This window comes from Dromiciops gliroides, chromosome 1, assembly GCF_019393635.1.
Source record: "Dromiciops gliroides isolate mDroGli1 chromosome 1, mDroGli1.pri, whole genome shotgun sequence".
Taxonomy (NCBI): Eukaryota; Metazoa; Chordata; class Mammalia; order Microbiotheria; family Microbiotheriidae; genus Dromiciops; species Dromiciops gliroides.
The window spans coordinates 761680895-761697731 of record NC_057861.1 but is presented as its reverse complement, the minus strand read 5'-3'; the positions used below and the strand labels follow the sequence as shown (position 1 = coordinate 761697731).

The 16837-nt window shown below is 43.2% G+C and overlaps 1 pseudogene; it reads right to left on the bottom strand.

Annotated features, from left to right (window-relative positions):
• Positions 1 to 12481: 12481 nt before the first annotated feature.
• LOC122754021 lies at positions 12482 to 14313 on the bottom strand (annotated as a pseudogene).
• Between the last annotated feature and the right edge of the window lie 2524 nt (positions 14314 to 16837).

The following is a 16837-nucleotide window of genomic DNA, read 5'->3' as shown; positions in this document are numbered from 1 at the left end:
AATGTGAGAAACTGAGGATGACATTGAGGTTTTGAGCATGGGAGACTTGAAGGACAGAGGGACACTGCACAATAATAGGGATGTAGGAAAGAAGAAGTTTGGGGGGAAAGATCAGTTTGACTCTGGATGTGTTGTTTGAGATGTTTATAGGACATCCAGTTTGAGATTTCTAAGAAGCAGTTGGTGATGTGGGCCTGAAGCTCCAAAGAGAGACTAGGGCTGAATACACAGACCTGGGAATCAGGTACAAAGAGATGATAATTGATCCTATGAGAGCTGATGAAATCGCCAAATGATCGAGTAGAAATTGCAAAGAGAAGAGGGTTCAGGGCAGAGCAAGGGGCAATAACCATGGTAAACATCATGAGATGGATGAGTATCTAGCAAAGAGCCCAAGAAGAGGCTCAGACAGATGGGAGAGAACTAGGAGAGAACAGTCACACACACAGGAGAGGAGACGGTGTGAAGAAGGAGGGGCAACTGAGATTGGCAATGTTTGCAGCCTTTAAAATGATTAAAAGTGAGGGAAAGAGGGGGAAGCTAGGTGGCACAGTGGATAAAGCACCGGCCCTGGATTCAGGAGTACCTAAGTTAAAATCCAGCCTCAGACACTTGACACTTACTAGCTGTGTGACCCTGGGCAAGTCACTTAACCCCCATTGCCCCGCCAAAAAAAAAAAAATCAAAAAAAAAAAAGTGAGGGAAAGAGCATCAGATCTGAAAAGTAAGAAATCACTGGGTCTTAGTTGAATGATGTCAGAAAACAAACAGCAGAGAAGAGAGGGGGGAAGTGAAGACGCCAGGTGTAGCCGCTTCATCAGGAAGTTTAGATGAGAAGGAGAGAAGAGACACAGGAAGATCCCAAAGGGCATGGTTGGATCAAGTGGGAGCTCTTTTCTTAAAGGATGTGAAAACCTGCGCACATTTGTATAAAGTAGGAAAGATGCCAATAGGCAGGAAAAACTGCAGTGGGCAAGTTAAACCAGATTTGTAGATTTTCCTGGAGGAATCATGAGGTAAGGGATAATTTGGAGATGGGGGCACCAAGCCAAGGAGGGAGACTATGAGCCTTTGGGGTCAGGCCCCGGGATCAGCGCTGTTCTTTCTAAGGCCAGATTCTTTGAGAAGCCCCTGGTCATGGAACATCTTTGGCTGTTGGACTCTCCAGTCACATCCAAGTCCCTTAGGACTTTATAATGCTCCTGTCAGTTCCTTTGAGAAATCAGGCTTTAGAGGACCTGAGTATCTCATTTTGGATGTAATGGGTGATGGGGGGGGGCATGGCTGCCAGCAAATATTTGGGGCAGACATGGGGTAGCATAAATGCTTTCATGCCTCATTCTGCCCCCGTGACTCTGGAGTCAGAGGACCCAGATTCCAAACCTACCTCTATGATTTCCTTCCAGTGGGACATTGAACAATTTACTTGGCCTTCTTGCACCTCAGTTTCCCCATCTGTAAGGTGAGGTGATTGTCCTAGAATGACCCTGAGGTCCTTTCCTGGTTTCATCATCCTGTGAATACAGAGCAGTAGGAGAGACCAATTTCAACTTGTGAAAAGAAAGATAATCCTAATAATTAGCCCAATCCCCAAATGAAATCAGTGGCTCCTGCCCTTGGAGGTTTTCAAGCAGAGGCCTGACAACCTCTTGCTAGGTGGGCTGAAGGGAGGGTGCTAGCTTAAGTATGGGCTAAAGTGCATAGTGATATCATCAGCATTTTGTAGCACCTGTTACATATCAGCCACTGTGCTAAACACTTTATCTTTTTGATCCCCTCTTTCCTAGGAGGTAGGCATCATTATCATCCCCATTTTATTTTTTAAAATTTTTTTTTTTAGTGACTTGCCCAGGGTCACACAGCTAGTAAGTGTTAAGTATCTGAGGCCGGATTTGAACTCAGGTATTCCTGACTCCAGGGCCGGTGCTCTATCCACTGTACCACCTAGCTGCCCCATATTATCCCCATTTTAGAGGGGAGGACAAGTAGAGGTTAAATGATGTGCCCGGGGGCACACAGCTAATAAATACCTGAGGCCAGATTTGAACTCAGGTCTTCTAGACTCTATATCCATCACTTTATCCTAGTGTATGGATAAGTGGTGCAGTGGATAGAGCACCAGGTTTTCAGTCTGGATAGATCTGAGTTCAAATCTCACCTCAGACACTTAATAGCTGTATGACTCTGGGAAAGTCACTTAACTCTGTTGCCTCAGTTTCCTTATCAATAAAATGAGCTAGAGAAGGAAATGACAAAACCATTCCAGTATCTTTGCCAAGAAAACCCTAAACGGGGTCACAAAGGGTCAGACACAACTGAAACAATTGAACAGCTTTTCACATGGTGAGCACCACAGAAATATTTATTATTTAGAAATTATTATTGTTGTTGTTGTTGTTGTTGTTATCCCCTTCACCACTTAGCCGCCTCTGTTATCAGATGGCAACTTTCAGATTTCGAGATCTGTAGTTCTGTGACTCCCCCAGATTTCAGGCACTGCTGGACACCTCCCAGCAAAGCGCACAGTTCAGTTTGGGTGGTTTCCAGGTCTGACAGCCCCTGACAATATTCAGGTGAAGGAAGGCGATGCAAGTCTAAGAAAGACAGTTTCCAGCCCCAGTGGTCATGGTTGGAGGAATGGCAGATGGCCCAGGAGTAATGAGAACATATCTGCCCCTCAGCACCATTCCTACCCCCCACACCTACACACATATACAAACACAGAAGCAGGGGAGTCTGTCTTTCTGCCCCTTCCTTCCCCTACCATGGAGCCCTCAGGGGACCATTCAAGAGACCCATCTCCCTCTTGAAAAACTTCTACTAGCTGTGAAGAGGGGGCCACACTGAAATGATGGGTGAGAACACAAGGTAGGTCTACAGTCAAGATGGCAGAATGAGAGGTCACCAAGCAGCCCCCCTCCTCCCCATCCCCTCAAAAACAGCCGTTGGCTTGCCAGCAACAGAAACTCTAAGAATCACTTGAAAAAATGCACAAATCACAATAGTCCTAACATAATGAAAAAGTGCCATGGATGAAAAGAAGCCCAGATGATAAAGCCAGGGGAAGAATTCAAAAAACAACACCAACCACAGCATTAAAAACAAAAGCAGAATTCTCTCGGGACACAACAAGTGGATAATAAATACAGGAAAGAAATTAAAGGGTGAAATGAACAAAAACATGAAGAGGTGAAACAAACAAGGAACCCAGTATACCCTGGGAATCCAAGGACTGAGGTCTGAATAAAGTCATATTCACAATGGAAATAACTGCCCCCCAACACCACCACCAAGCAAACTGAAGAAAATAAGAAACATGGAAACAAATGGTGTATTTTTCACTTCCCTATGTCAATACACATTTTTTTAGCCAAAGAATATATTGGGAGTCAGTGATCAAGGGGGTCTTGAAGCACTTTTGTAGCCATAAAGGGGCCATCCTTTGTGGGGGGAGGGGGGACTTCAATCACATCTTCCTGAGAAAGACGGACCTACCCTTTAGAGGTTCCTGGTGATTCGACTTCCAGGATGGAGGCTGCTCCCAAAAATGGATTGTTTAAGAGAGCAGCTCCTTCTTTAATCTGCCCTGTGAAAGGAAACCTAGAGAGACTTTGGCTTTCCTTTTTCCTTTTGCTTTTCTCCCAGATAGGACTTGAGAGCCAAGCAGATCAGTGGGCTTAAGGCAAAGACAGCCTCCCACATAAATATACACACTCACACACATACAGCAGCAGCCCTTAAGAATAATTTCAGAGGGAAGTCAAGTTTTGGTTCAAGCCTTGGAGCAATAATAACATAACCTCCCAACCATGTGCCAACCACAGGGAAAGAATCCATGTGGCCAAGGAGCAAGACTTCTTAGGAGTTATATTTCAAACAGCTCCAAGCTCAAGCTCTAGGATTTGGTCCTCCACAAAAAGGAGAGTCTCTCAAGTTGTGCATGTGTTAGAGAGAGAAGAGAATTGCTTACAGGGAAATTAAACCACCATGTGAAGGGACATGGAACCTAGACTCTGCATTTTGCCATTAAATTGAGTTATTTGGATGGTGGTTATGGTGGGAAGTGGAATTACTTTCTTTTTTTTAAACTTTTTTTTTGTGAGGCAATTGGGGTTAAATGACTTGCACAGGGTCACACAGCTAGTAAGTGTCAAGTGTCTGAGACCAGACTTGAACTCGGGTCCTCCTGACTCCAGGGCCAGTGCTCTATCCACTACACCACCTAGCTGCACTAGAATTACTTTCCTATCAGCCCCAAATTAATTTCTTTTCTAGGGAAGTGCAATACACAGGGTAGCAGCATCATGTATCTAAAAGACAGAGTGTGTCCCTGTGGAAAGGGGAACTCACAATTTTAGGGAGGGTGAAGCCAATATGGCAGAGCAAAGGCAGGGACTCACCTGAACTCTCCAAAATTCCCCTCCAAACAACATTAAAATAATGCCTCAAAACAAATTTTGGAGAAACAGAATCAATTAAAGGATGGGGTAAAACCACTTCCTAGCCCAAGAAAACTTAGAAATTTGGCAGGAAAGGTATGTCTCACTGGGGTAAGAGTAGAGTATAGTTCAGCATAGGCCAAATCCTAGCTGCCTTGAGGTAAATGAATCATTGGCAGTGGCTTCTGGACCTCTCAGACCACAGGTGTTAAGGGTGTCAGACAACTGGTCAGAAGGAGATTACAAGGGATCCTTTACTGACACTGGGAGCAGGACTCTGTTGCATTGCCCATAAGCAGATCAGGGTTACAGTCCCAGGGTAGTAAAGAGTGTTTGCAATCACTCACAGACAAGAGCACAGGCCAGGAGAGCACTGACCACACCTCTCCTTACATTATATTACCTCAGAAGAACTGGAAACTTACAGATCCTCAGAACTAGCTCTGAAGACAAGAGCATGAAAAACCTGAAGCTTAAGACAATGCCCACTCTACCTCAGGAGGACAGCCCTACTTTATTTTTTTTTTTAGTGAGGCAATTGGGGTTAAGTGACTTGCCCAGGGTCACACAGCTAATAAGTGTTAAGTGTCTGAGGCTGGATTTGAACTCAGGTACTCCTGACTCCAGGGCCAGTGCTCTATCCACTGCGCCAGCTAGCTGCCCCTGGACAGCCCTACTTTAACACAAAATTAAAAGTTAAGACTAGGCTAGGAAATAAGCTAATAACAACAACAAAAACAAACAAACAAAAAACCTGACCATAGAAAACTATTATGGTGACAAATGTGGAATATTTTTGATGACTTGGGCTAACTTGGGGCTAATCTGACTGGAGGACTAATATGGGGACTTTTGACTATTTGGCTATCTGACTGCTATTAACTTAGCATGGCCCGTTTATATAGTTCCACCACACTGCTCCACTCCCAAATTGATAAGCAAAATATTAAGAAGCCTCTTAACTAAACAATCAAAGCAGAGTTTATTTATGAGATACTATTTAAAATTAAGAATTAAGGGAAATTAAATGTACAACCTGACTGCGTTCCCTTCTGGTGCTTCCACCTGCTGCCCCTGGAACTTTTTTAGTACAATAAGGGCCTTAGCCGCCTCTGGCCTCAGGGCATGATACACTTTCCCTGCTCAGCTCCTTTCTTCTAACTCCTCTTAATCTTCGCTTTCTCCAACCTGTGCCCTGTGCTGACGCTTCTGTGCTCTCCACTGCCTCCTGTTCTGTCTGTCTGCTCCGTCAGTCTTGTCCTTTGGTCTCTCTTTTCTCCTAATCTTGTCAGTCTCCCCTCTATACCAATGGACCTTCTTCTAACTGGAAAGCCCTTTTTCACTTTCTCTAACATCCTTGTAGCAGCCTCCCTGTCTGTCTTCTCCAACCTTTGCCTCCCCTCTTAATCTTGTCAGCCAGCCTCTAGTCCTCTTCTCAGCCCCCCTTCTCCTCTTGTCCATCCTGTCTCCCTTGCTGTCTAACTCCCAGGTCTATATATATCTTTCTTATCTCCACTAAAATCTTGGGGCTTTTTGCACCCACACACCAAGCTAATCCGCCAGTCAGAGCTGCGGCTGGGGCTGGGGGTTTGCTCAAGCATCCCGTGCCTCAGCACAGGCCACGCCAGAGCCCCAGCCTGGATGAGCCCGGGATCTCTGGGATAGCTCTGCTCAGGGTGGAGGGAGCTGAGGCTCCCTTCCCCCAGCTGTCTGACCTGGCATCTTGTACAGCCCACGGGGCTTTTTGGCTCAGCTGAAGGGGGGGGGGCGTGTTAAGGGCACCAGCACCTCCCACACAGAAGAGACCCTGAGGGCCTAAGGCTTTCTAATCTCAGCCTAAAGGTAGGGTCCCCAAATCAAAATAAATATCCACGCAAGGAAGATCAAAACACAAACTCAGAAGAAGACAGCAAAGTCTAAACAGGTACTTCCAAAGCCTGAAAGAAAAATGTGAACTGGTCTCAGGCCCTATACCAAAGGTCTAGCATCCTGGAAGTTCTGACATCTAATTCTGCCGATATGAGTGAGTTAATTGACTCAGATCATATGTATTGTCCACAACAAATTGGGTCTTCATCGTTGAGGGATTTGTCTGCTGTTTGCAAAGCACTTGAGTCATATTTTTCAAAAATAACATTACAACCATTTACACGAAAACAAATCTACTTATCCAGTTATACCTTTGAATAAAAAAAAAAAGCTTTTATCATCTCTTTTTAAAAAAGAACTAAATAAATATACCAAAAAATGAAGGAAGAATTAAAAGAGATTAATAGAATTTTAGAAAATTTAGATTTTAATAGACCTCTAGAGAAAACTGAAGGGGGGGGGGAGGCTAGATAGCACAGTGGATAAATCACTGGCCCTGGATTCAGGAGTACCTGAGTTCAAATCCGGCCTCAGACACTTGACACTTACTAGCTGTGTGACCCTGGGCAAGTCACTTATCCCCCATTGCCCCGCAAAAAAAAAAAAAAACTGAATGGGAATAGAAAGGAATATAAGTTTTTCTCAGCAGTACATGGCTCCTATACAAAAATTGACCATGTATAGGGCATAAAAACATCACAATCAAATAAAGAAAAGCAGAAATATTAAATGTATCCTTTTCATATTATATTGCAAAATAAAAAGTACATCCAATAAAGGACCATGGACACAGATTAAAAATTAATTGGAAACTAAATAATCTCATCCTAAAGAATGTGTGGGTAATGAATAATTTCATTAAAGAGAATGACAACAATGAGACAATATACCAAAATTTATGGAATGCAGCCAAAGCAATACTTAGAAGAAAATTCACATCCCTAAATGTTTACATTAATAAAATAGAGAAAAACAGACCCATGAATTGGTCATGCAACTAAGACAAAAACTATAAAAAGAACAAATTAAAAATCCCCAATTAAACAACAAATTGGAGATCCTGGATATCAAAGGAGAGAATAAGAAAAGTGAAAATAAGAAAACCATTGAATTAATAAACAAAACTAGGAGCTGATTTTATTTTTTGAAAAAAGCAATAAAATAGATAAACCATTGGTTAATTTTATATTTTAAAAAAGAAAGAAGAAAACCAAATTACCTGTATCAAAAATGAAAAGGGGTGAATTTATCATCAATGAAGAGGAAATTAAAGCAATTATTGGAAGCTATTTTGCCCAATTAAATATGCAAAAAACTGACAATCTAAATGAAATGGGTGGCTATTTATAAAAATGCAAATTGTCCAGATCAACAGAAGAGGAAATAGAATATTTAAACCTAATCTTAGAAAAAGGAATCAGACAAGCCATAAATTATCTCCCTAATAAAAAAAATGTCCAGGTCCAGGTGGATTCACAAGTGAATTTTACCAAATATTTTAAATATTTGTAAAAATAGGGAAATAAAGAGTCCCACCAAATTCCTTTTACAACACAAATATGGTATTAATAGCTAAACCAGGAAAAGCAAAAACAGAGAAAAAAACTACAGACCAATCTCCCTAATAAATATTGGTGTAAAATTTTTAAATGAAAGACTAGCAAGGAAATTACAACAATATATCAAGAAGATCACATACTATTACCAGGTGGGATTTATACCAAGAATTCAGGGATGGTTCAATATTAGGAAAACTATCAGTACAATTTATTTTGTCAATAAAAAACCAAGAGAAATCATATGACTATCTCAACAGATGCAGAAAATATTTTGACAAAATGTAACGCTTATTCCTATTAAAAACACTAGAAAGGGGGCAGCTAGGTGGCGCAGTGGATAGAGCACCGGCCCTGGAGTCAGGAGTACCTGAGTTCAAATCCGGCCTCAGACGCTTAACACTTACTAGCTGTGTGACCCTGGGCAAGTCACTTAACCCCAATTGCCTCACTAAAAAAAAAAAAAAAACAAACAAAAACACTAGAAAGCATAAGAATAAATAGAGCTTTCCTTAAAATGATAAGTAGTTTCCATCTAAAACCATCAATGATTATTTGCAATGGAGGTATTCTAGAAGCCTTCCCAATAAAATCAGGGGTGAAGCAAGAATGTCCATTATCACTACTATTATTCAATGCTATGCTAGAAATGCTAGCTATTTGGAAAACTGGAGAACATTTTTGCAACAAATATCACTGATAAAGGCCTCATTTCTCAAGTATATAAAGAAATGAACCAAATTTATAAAAATATAAGCCATTCCCTAATTGATAAATGGTCAAAGGATACGAACAGGCAATTTTCAGACAAAGAAATCAAAGCTACCTATAGCCGAATGAAAAAATTGCTCTAAATCACTATTGATCAGAGGAATGAACATTAAAAGAACTCTAAGCTATCACCTCATATCTATCAGAGTGGTAAACATAACAAAAAAAGAAAATATTGGAGTTTGGAGGGGATGTGGGAAAACTGGGACACTAATGCACTGTTGGTGTTTTGTGAACTGATCCAACCATTTTGGAGAGCAATTTGGAACTACGCCCAAAGGGCTATAAAACTGTGCAGACCCTTTGATACCACTGTTAGATCTTTATCCCAAATAGATAAAAAACAATGAAAGGACCTATTTATACAAAAATATTTATGGCAGCTTTGTTTATGGTATCACTAAGAATTGGAAATTGAGGAGATATCCATCAATTGGGGAATAGCTGAACAAGCTATGGCACGTGTTTGTGATAGAATGTTATTGCACTATTAAAAATGACAAGCAGGATGATTTCAGAAATATCTGGACTTACATGAACTAATGCAAAGTGAATTGAGCAAACCCAGGAGAACCTTGTACACAGCAATAGCAATATTTTACACGGAAAAACTATAAATGACTCAGCCATTCTCAACAATACGATGATTCAAGACAATAACAAAGGACTAATAATGGAGAAGGGAATAATTTATGATCAAACAAGAGAAAGAGATAGAGAGCATTACAGGATAATTTTCATTACATGAAATTTTAAAAGTTTTGTACAAACAAAACCAATGCAGACAAGATTAAGAGAACAGAAAACTAGGGGAAACATTTTTATACTAAATTTCCCTGATAAAGGCTAAATTTCTCATATATATAAAGAATTTAGTCAAATTTATAAAAACACAAGTCATTCTCCATTTGATAAAAGGCCAAGGTATATGAATACACAGTTTTCAGATGAAGAAATCGACGCTATATATAGTCACATGAAAAAATGCTCTAGATCGTTATTGACTAAAGACATACACATTAAAACTATTCTGAGGTACCACCTCACACCTAGAAGATTGGCTAATAAGACAGGAAAGGAAAATGACAAATGTTGGAAGGGATGTGGAAAAATTGGGACATTAATTGGTGGAGTCATAAACTGATCTGACCATTTTGGAGAGCAATTTGGAACTGTTCCCAAAGGGCTATGTAACTGTGCATACCCTTTGACCCAGAAAGAGCACTATTGGGTCTGTATCCTAAAGATATTTTTCTTAAAAAAGAAAAGAAAAGGACCTATATGTACAAAATTAATTATAGCAGCTCTTTTTGTGGTGCCAAAGAATTGGAATTTGAAGGGATACCCATCGATCAAAGAATGGCTGAACTAATTCTGGTATATGATTTTGATGGAATATTATTGTTCTGCAAGAAATGATAAGCAGGATGTTACCAGAAAAACCTGGAAAGTCTTACATGAATTGATGCAAAGTGAAGTGAGCAGAAGGAGAATAAGATTGTATACACTTACAGCAATTTGGAACATGTTCAACTGTGAATAACTCAGCTATTTTCAGCAATACAATGATCTAAGGCAATTCTGAAGGTTTCATGATGAAAGCTGTTATTCACCCTCTGAGCAAGAACTGAAAGAGTCTGAATGAAGATCAAAGCATATTTTTTTAACCTTTATATTTTCTTTTGTCTTTTGGGGTTTTTCCACAACATGTATAACATGGAAATATATTTTGCATTCTTGTACATTATAATGTATATCAAATTGCTTGCCTTCTCAATGAGTTGGGGAGGTAAGAGAGGAAGAGGAAGAGAATTTGGAACTCAAAATTTTTAAAAAACAAAAGTTAAAAATCCTTACACATAATTGGAAAAAAATAAAATATTTTTAAAATCCAAAAAAGAAAAAGAAAGTGGGACTCACCAGATAAGTAAAGATCAGTTACTCCATCCAACCTGCTTCCAGAGAGGTGATAGGATGAAACATTCATTTTTGGATACAGCCAATGTGAAAATTTACTCTGCTGGACTATAAATATTTATTGTGAGGTTTTTCATTGTCATTGCTCAATTAGAGATGGCTCAGTAAGAGGAAGACATAATAAATGCTTGTAAAAATGATTTTTTTAAAGGAAAGTGATATCAGATCCATTGTGTTGCCTTTATAGCAATCCTAGAGGATTTTCCTCCTAGAAAAAAAGTGTGAACTATAATGTGACACTAAGCGTGTGGACAACTTTTGGACTTCGGGAGAGAGTGGAACAACATGTAGAGAAAAGAGAAATGTGTTGGTAGTTTATGGGCTATTCAAAGTCCTTCAATGTGTTTGCATCTTCTGTGCTGTCTGGTATTTGATATTTGCATTGTTATCCTGGGTGGGGTTTAAACCCAAAGCTTGGAGTGCTAAGTAATAGGTTATATGTTCAAGGAAGGTCCATGAAATCCCCCATCAATGAAACCATCCCCAGGGAATCACCAAGGGGTGTGTTCACACCCTACACAGGAAACTATTATAAAAGTCCAATATCAAGCCTTACCACCCTATGAATTCAGCCAGCTGAGATCCACCACCCCTACCCATGTAAACAATACCCTTCAGCACTGCCAAAATGGGGATTTTACATGGGCTTGTGTTTGTTTGTTTGAAGGTTTCTTCAGAGCCATTTTGAGCATTTATTCTCTAGAATATTGACATAGTGAGTTGTGGCCCAATGGGTCAATCGATCTGCTGATTTCCTACAGAGGGTACAGGGTTCTTGCAGAGGCTGAGGGCTTCTTTTCCCCAGGCTTCTTTGCTGCTGGTTTCGCCTGCCCTCTAACTTTTTTTTCTTGTTCAAGCTTTTAATGACCTACAAGCCTCTTCTTCTTCACACCTGCCCCTTTCTTTGCCCCCATATTCTTCTTTAGTGTGGAAGCTCTTGTATTCTCCCGGATGCTCTGCTTCTTCCTAGAATTGTATTTCAGTGCTTCATCTTACACACGGGTTTGATTTTGCCAGGATTCTCAAGTTCTTCAATGGGTTCTTGAGGTCTAGTCGATGAATCTTTTTGTGTGGTGCATGGAGGGCCCTCAAATTTCTGGGCTTTTCAAAATCCTGGTAAGGTCTCTACTGGTCATGCTGTGCATGGGAAGGTTGTAGTGGCTCTTTAGGTAGAAGACTTGTGTCAGAGAAGTCACCCAACTTGCAGAAGGCACCATTGGTTCAAGTACAGAAATGTCCCATGAATCCACCAGAAACAAATCTCAAATAGGGAGAGTGACGCCAGGAATGCTTCCAAAGGCCTTGACAGCCCCATCGTCTTCATTATAGCAACACGGCCTCCCTACATCGTCTCTCCTTTTACCCTTACCAGCTCAAATAGGCCTTTTTGACATCATTCCATGAATGTGTAAACCACCTGGACTGGATGGAGCTGCCTTATTATCCAAAAGGATTTTATGAAACCATGGATTAACAAGATCAAAATGCCCTCCAACTGAACTCCAAACTGAACCTAGAGAGTTAGTAGATAAGTCCCTATCTGCTGACTTCTTTCCCAGGGATAAGTAGATTTTATGACTCTCTGACCATCCTTGTCCCTGGCAAAGCCCTTTTGAATCGTATAATCTTATCATGGTGTTTGCTTTAAGTGGAACTATCAAACTGGCATAAGTTGGCATTTCATGCATTCTTGTCACAATGTTTGCTCTTAAGTTGTTGTGTTGTGCTGATGTACCAATAGACCCCAAACTAAGCTCTGTCGCCAGTGAGCAGAGAAAGTGGATAGACCTTCACAAGCTCCTTTGGAAGGGGTCTCCGCATGATCATGCTGCTTGTTCTTGGGACAAATAAGCTGGTACGGTATTTTTCCTAGCACTTCTCTGATCTGTTGTTTTGTTGTTGTTTTTTCCCATAGGAGGACAGGTATGAAAACAAAGCCTTCAGCTTCTTAAGCAGCAAAACTGCTTCCTGGGTTTTCTTAGACCCTTAACTTTATCTTCAACCACTAGAGGAAGTTTCTGGGACTTCTCTGACCAGTGCTGGCAGGGCAGAGGCTGACAATGCAGAGCAGAACATTTCTGCATTATGTTCACTCTCTCATGCCAATGGCCCCAAGTCTTCATGGGATCAAGCATGTGACCTCCTTGGCACTTGCTTACAAAAGCATGCTGGCCAGAGATTGGTGAGTCCCTCTACCCTGAACATGAGGAATTTGAGCAACAACTCCAACCCTACCCCCAATACTCTGCACTGGGCTCAAGACCTGCTCATTCACTGACAGCTTGAGGATGCTGGTAATTTTTTCTCAAGCTCATATGAACAAAATCCACAATATCTGGACCAATTGGAGCCCTAAAGACAGCAGACAAGGCAGCCTTTTTGCCAGATCCTTCCCCCTTTTCAGAATACATGGATATCACACAAGTCAGGACAGGCACCAGGTAGTGAGTCACACTTTTCTGCTGTTCCTCCTGGATGATTTAAAATAACTTTATTTTAAACAAAAGGCTTCTTCCTTCCATTCTCAAGTACCTTCTCCAGGGGAACCAGAGAAACTTGATACTCCTATTTTAGGGGAGAGGAGGCAGTGCCTTGCGTTGTACTGTTCCAGGCAGATGCTCCTTCTATTTCTTGGATGGAGAAACCTTCTGCGTCATGGCCCCATGAAAGGAGAGGGAGACAGCTGCTTTACCTGGCAGCAGCACTGCCATTGAGAGGAGATGGCCAAGTCGGGAGACCCTGGCAGGCATATTTTTCTGCCCCTGCTCTTTGCCACCCCTGGGAAGAAGAGCTAGCAAGGTCTTCTGGGTCATACCCTCCCTCCCTCCCTCCCATGAGTTTGTAGCACTCATCAAGGTAGAACCAGGTGATCATGAGGAAGCCTCAAGGCTCCAAGTCTTGGCATTTTTTGCCCTCCCTGAACAAAGATATTCACACACACACACACACACACACACACACACACACACACACACGGTCTAGCCATGACCAAATTTGGAATGCATATTCAGAATGGAGCATGGCCTGAATATTACATTGGTACTGAATTGTGGGTTACTGAGAAGGTCCACTTTTAAAGGAGGATTCAGTCTCATGCTGAAGAAGAGACCAAGGAGAAACTGTTTTGACTAGTCAATGTTGCCTCATCTCCTTCCACAAAAGCCTGGGAGGGTGGGCGGCAGTGACGGAAAGCTTTCAGTGAGTCCCTTGGGATACAGAAGAGAGCACAGGGGCTTGCTTTGCCAGTGCCCTGCCTAAAGCCTGCTGAGGTGGCAGAGGGAGGCTGGACTTATGACCCAGAGCAGAAGGGAGGGCACCCGGCTGGGCCTTTGCACTTTCCTGTTAAAGTGGCCAAGCATCAGTCGCTTTGCATGATTCTGGGGGAGGAAGGGAGAAGCTGCTGTCTGGAGCCCAGGAAAGACCCGGGGGCCACCAGCACTGAGGAGTCTGGAGAGGTTGAAGATGAATGAGGAAGAGCACAGTCACCAGATGGAAGGGTCCCGTTGACTGTCGGACAAGAGGGAGCAAAGCTGGTTCACAAAACACGAGACCAGAAAAGTGGCACTTGTGACCGGCTTTCCTTTGCGTGTCCCCTGCACACAGCAGGCATCTGGTGCCTCAGCCAGAGCCCAGCGGTGGGTGGGTGGCTGGCACACTGGACTTGGAATCACAAAGACTTGGATTCCATCGCTGCCCCACATGGTCACTCCCCTTGTGATTCTGAAAAAGTTACTTAACCCTTATCAGTTAGTCAGTCAAATGCATGCATTAAACACCTACTATGTACCAGACAGACACAGTGCTAAGTGCTGAAGATGCTACAAAGACAAAAGATTCTCCATCTCGAGGGGCTCACAGTCCAATGGGAGCGACCACATGGAAACAGCTGTGTACGAGCGAGACACAGACAGGATAAACTGGAGATGATGAGCAGAGGGAGGCACTGAGGTGGAGGACCAGGGGAAGGCTTCTCACAGAAGGTAAAACTTGAAGGGAGACTTGGGGGGAAGTCCAGGAAGCCCTGCAGGAGGCCACGAGGAGGAGGAAGAGCATTCTAGGCATGGGAGAAGCCAGGTAAATGCTTAGAGTCGGGAGATGGAGGAAAGGTAAGGAGATCAGTGTCACTGGATTGCAGGATACCTGGAGGAGGGGGTGTAAGAATATTGGAAAAGGTAGGAAAGAGTTGGGGCAGTTTCATGGCTAAAACTCAGGGCAGGAGTTCAAAAGATTCCTCTCACTGAGTTCAAACTGGCCTCAGCCACTTACTAGATATCAGTCATTTGGCCCTGTTTGCCTCAGTTTCCTCATCTGTAAAATGAGCTGGAGAAGGAAATGGCAACGTCCTCCAGGATCCCTTCCATGGAAACCCCCAATGGGGTCATGGAGAGTCAGACATGACTGAACAACAGCAACTGCTTTTACTGCTTGAGAGGTTGCTAAAGGAGCCGACCTGGAAAAGATCTGCAGGTCCCAGACTTTGGCTTTTTGTTTCAGGCTGAAGAAGTCAATGGGGATATGAAGAAAGGCAAAAATGAGTACCTGCCTTCAGGGAGGGAGCTCACAGTCTACTGGGGGAAGAAACCATTACAAGCAAGCTCTAGCAGGAGAATTTGGGGGGCAGCCTCAGAAGGAAGACACGAAGATGAAGGAAAACTGGGAAGAGAGTAGAACTTTAAGTCAGAGAAACCAGGAGGAGCCAGGAGGCTGAAATAAGAACAGAGGTTTCCAGGCTCAGAACATAGCCAAGAGCTGGGCCAAGAACAACACAGAGTTCCAGCGTCACCTTAGTGCAGATACGTGGAGAAGAGTGAGGTGCAAGAAGACTGGAAAGGTGAGAGGGGGGGGTCTGGTGAATGGGCTTGAAGCACCAAGGAGGGGGTTTTTAGCGTTTGATCCTGGTGTGGTGACAAGGAGCAGCAGCTGCTCCTGCCGCCGCGGCTGCTGCAGTTCTGTCCTCCCTGTCTCATCATGGCCCCCATTTCTTCTTGGAAGACACTGGACGGGCTTTGCCATTTCCTTCACCAGATTATTTTATGGTTGAGGAAACTGAGGCAAACAGGGCAAAGTGACTTGCCCAGGGTCCCACAGCTACTAAGTGTCTAAGGACAGATTCAAGCTCAAGAAGATGAATCCTCCTGACTCTGGGACTGGGGCTCTACCGGCTGCACCGCCTGGAGCCACTGGGGCTCACTGGGGAGGGGAATGACAGACTTTCAGAAGATTACTTTGGTGGCTGAGAAAAGGAGGGGCTGGAATGGGGGAAGATTTGAGGCATGGAGCCCCAATGATCAGTGACAAGCAAGGAGGGTCTGAGTGAGGGTCAGTGCCAGTGTCAGAGTGCAGAATGGACCACACTTGGAAAGGTGGGAGGGAAGAAGCATTTATTAGGCACCTACTGTGTGCCAAGCCCTGCACAAGAGACAGTCCTCGCTCTCCAGGCCCTTGTGGCCTCATGGGAAAAGAGCATGCAGGACAGCTACAGAACAAGGAGACAAAGGCAAAATAAGGGGAGATGACACACAGGGGAGGCCTCTGGTAGAAGGGAGGCTTTAGCTGGGACTAAGCAGGGAGGCTTTGGGGAAATCGGCTGGAAACTGCATGAGACTCTGATGGGAACACCTTAAGGAAAAACAGAGTGGGATAAGGTGTCCAAGTGCTCTCTTCACTCTGCCCTGAATCGCTGGACTGCAGTCGGGTCAAGAGCTTCCAGGACAGAGAACAGCAGGAGCTGTTGGGAGCGCTCTCTGGTCCAGCGAAGGGTCCACTGCCCCCTAGGAGTTCCCTCTATCCCAAACCCCAGGAAGAGAAGCTTTAAAGAGAAGAAATGAGTGCAGGACCTACAGATTTGGGGTCAGTGACAGGGACTTCATGGAAGCCCCTGTTGGAAGCAGCTCCCAGGGTGTCAGAGCTGAGCCCCAGTGCTCTGAGTGCAGAGATACAGGCTGTTGGTATTGAAGCACATCCCTCAACACCCCACCCCGCTTTGACCCATCAGCCCCCCAACACATACATCTACATCCCCTACCACACTTCACATGCGCATACACATGCAAACAGGCACATTGATTACAGGTTTGCAACAAGTATCTAGCTATTCATACCTATACATGTGTATCCATATATGTGGATTCACAGTGTATATATGCAAAACAGCTGTGTGTGCACACACATGTTACAGGCATACATACCTCAATCGCTACATGTCTACACATGTGTGCAACAGCA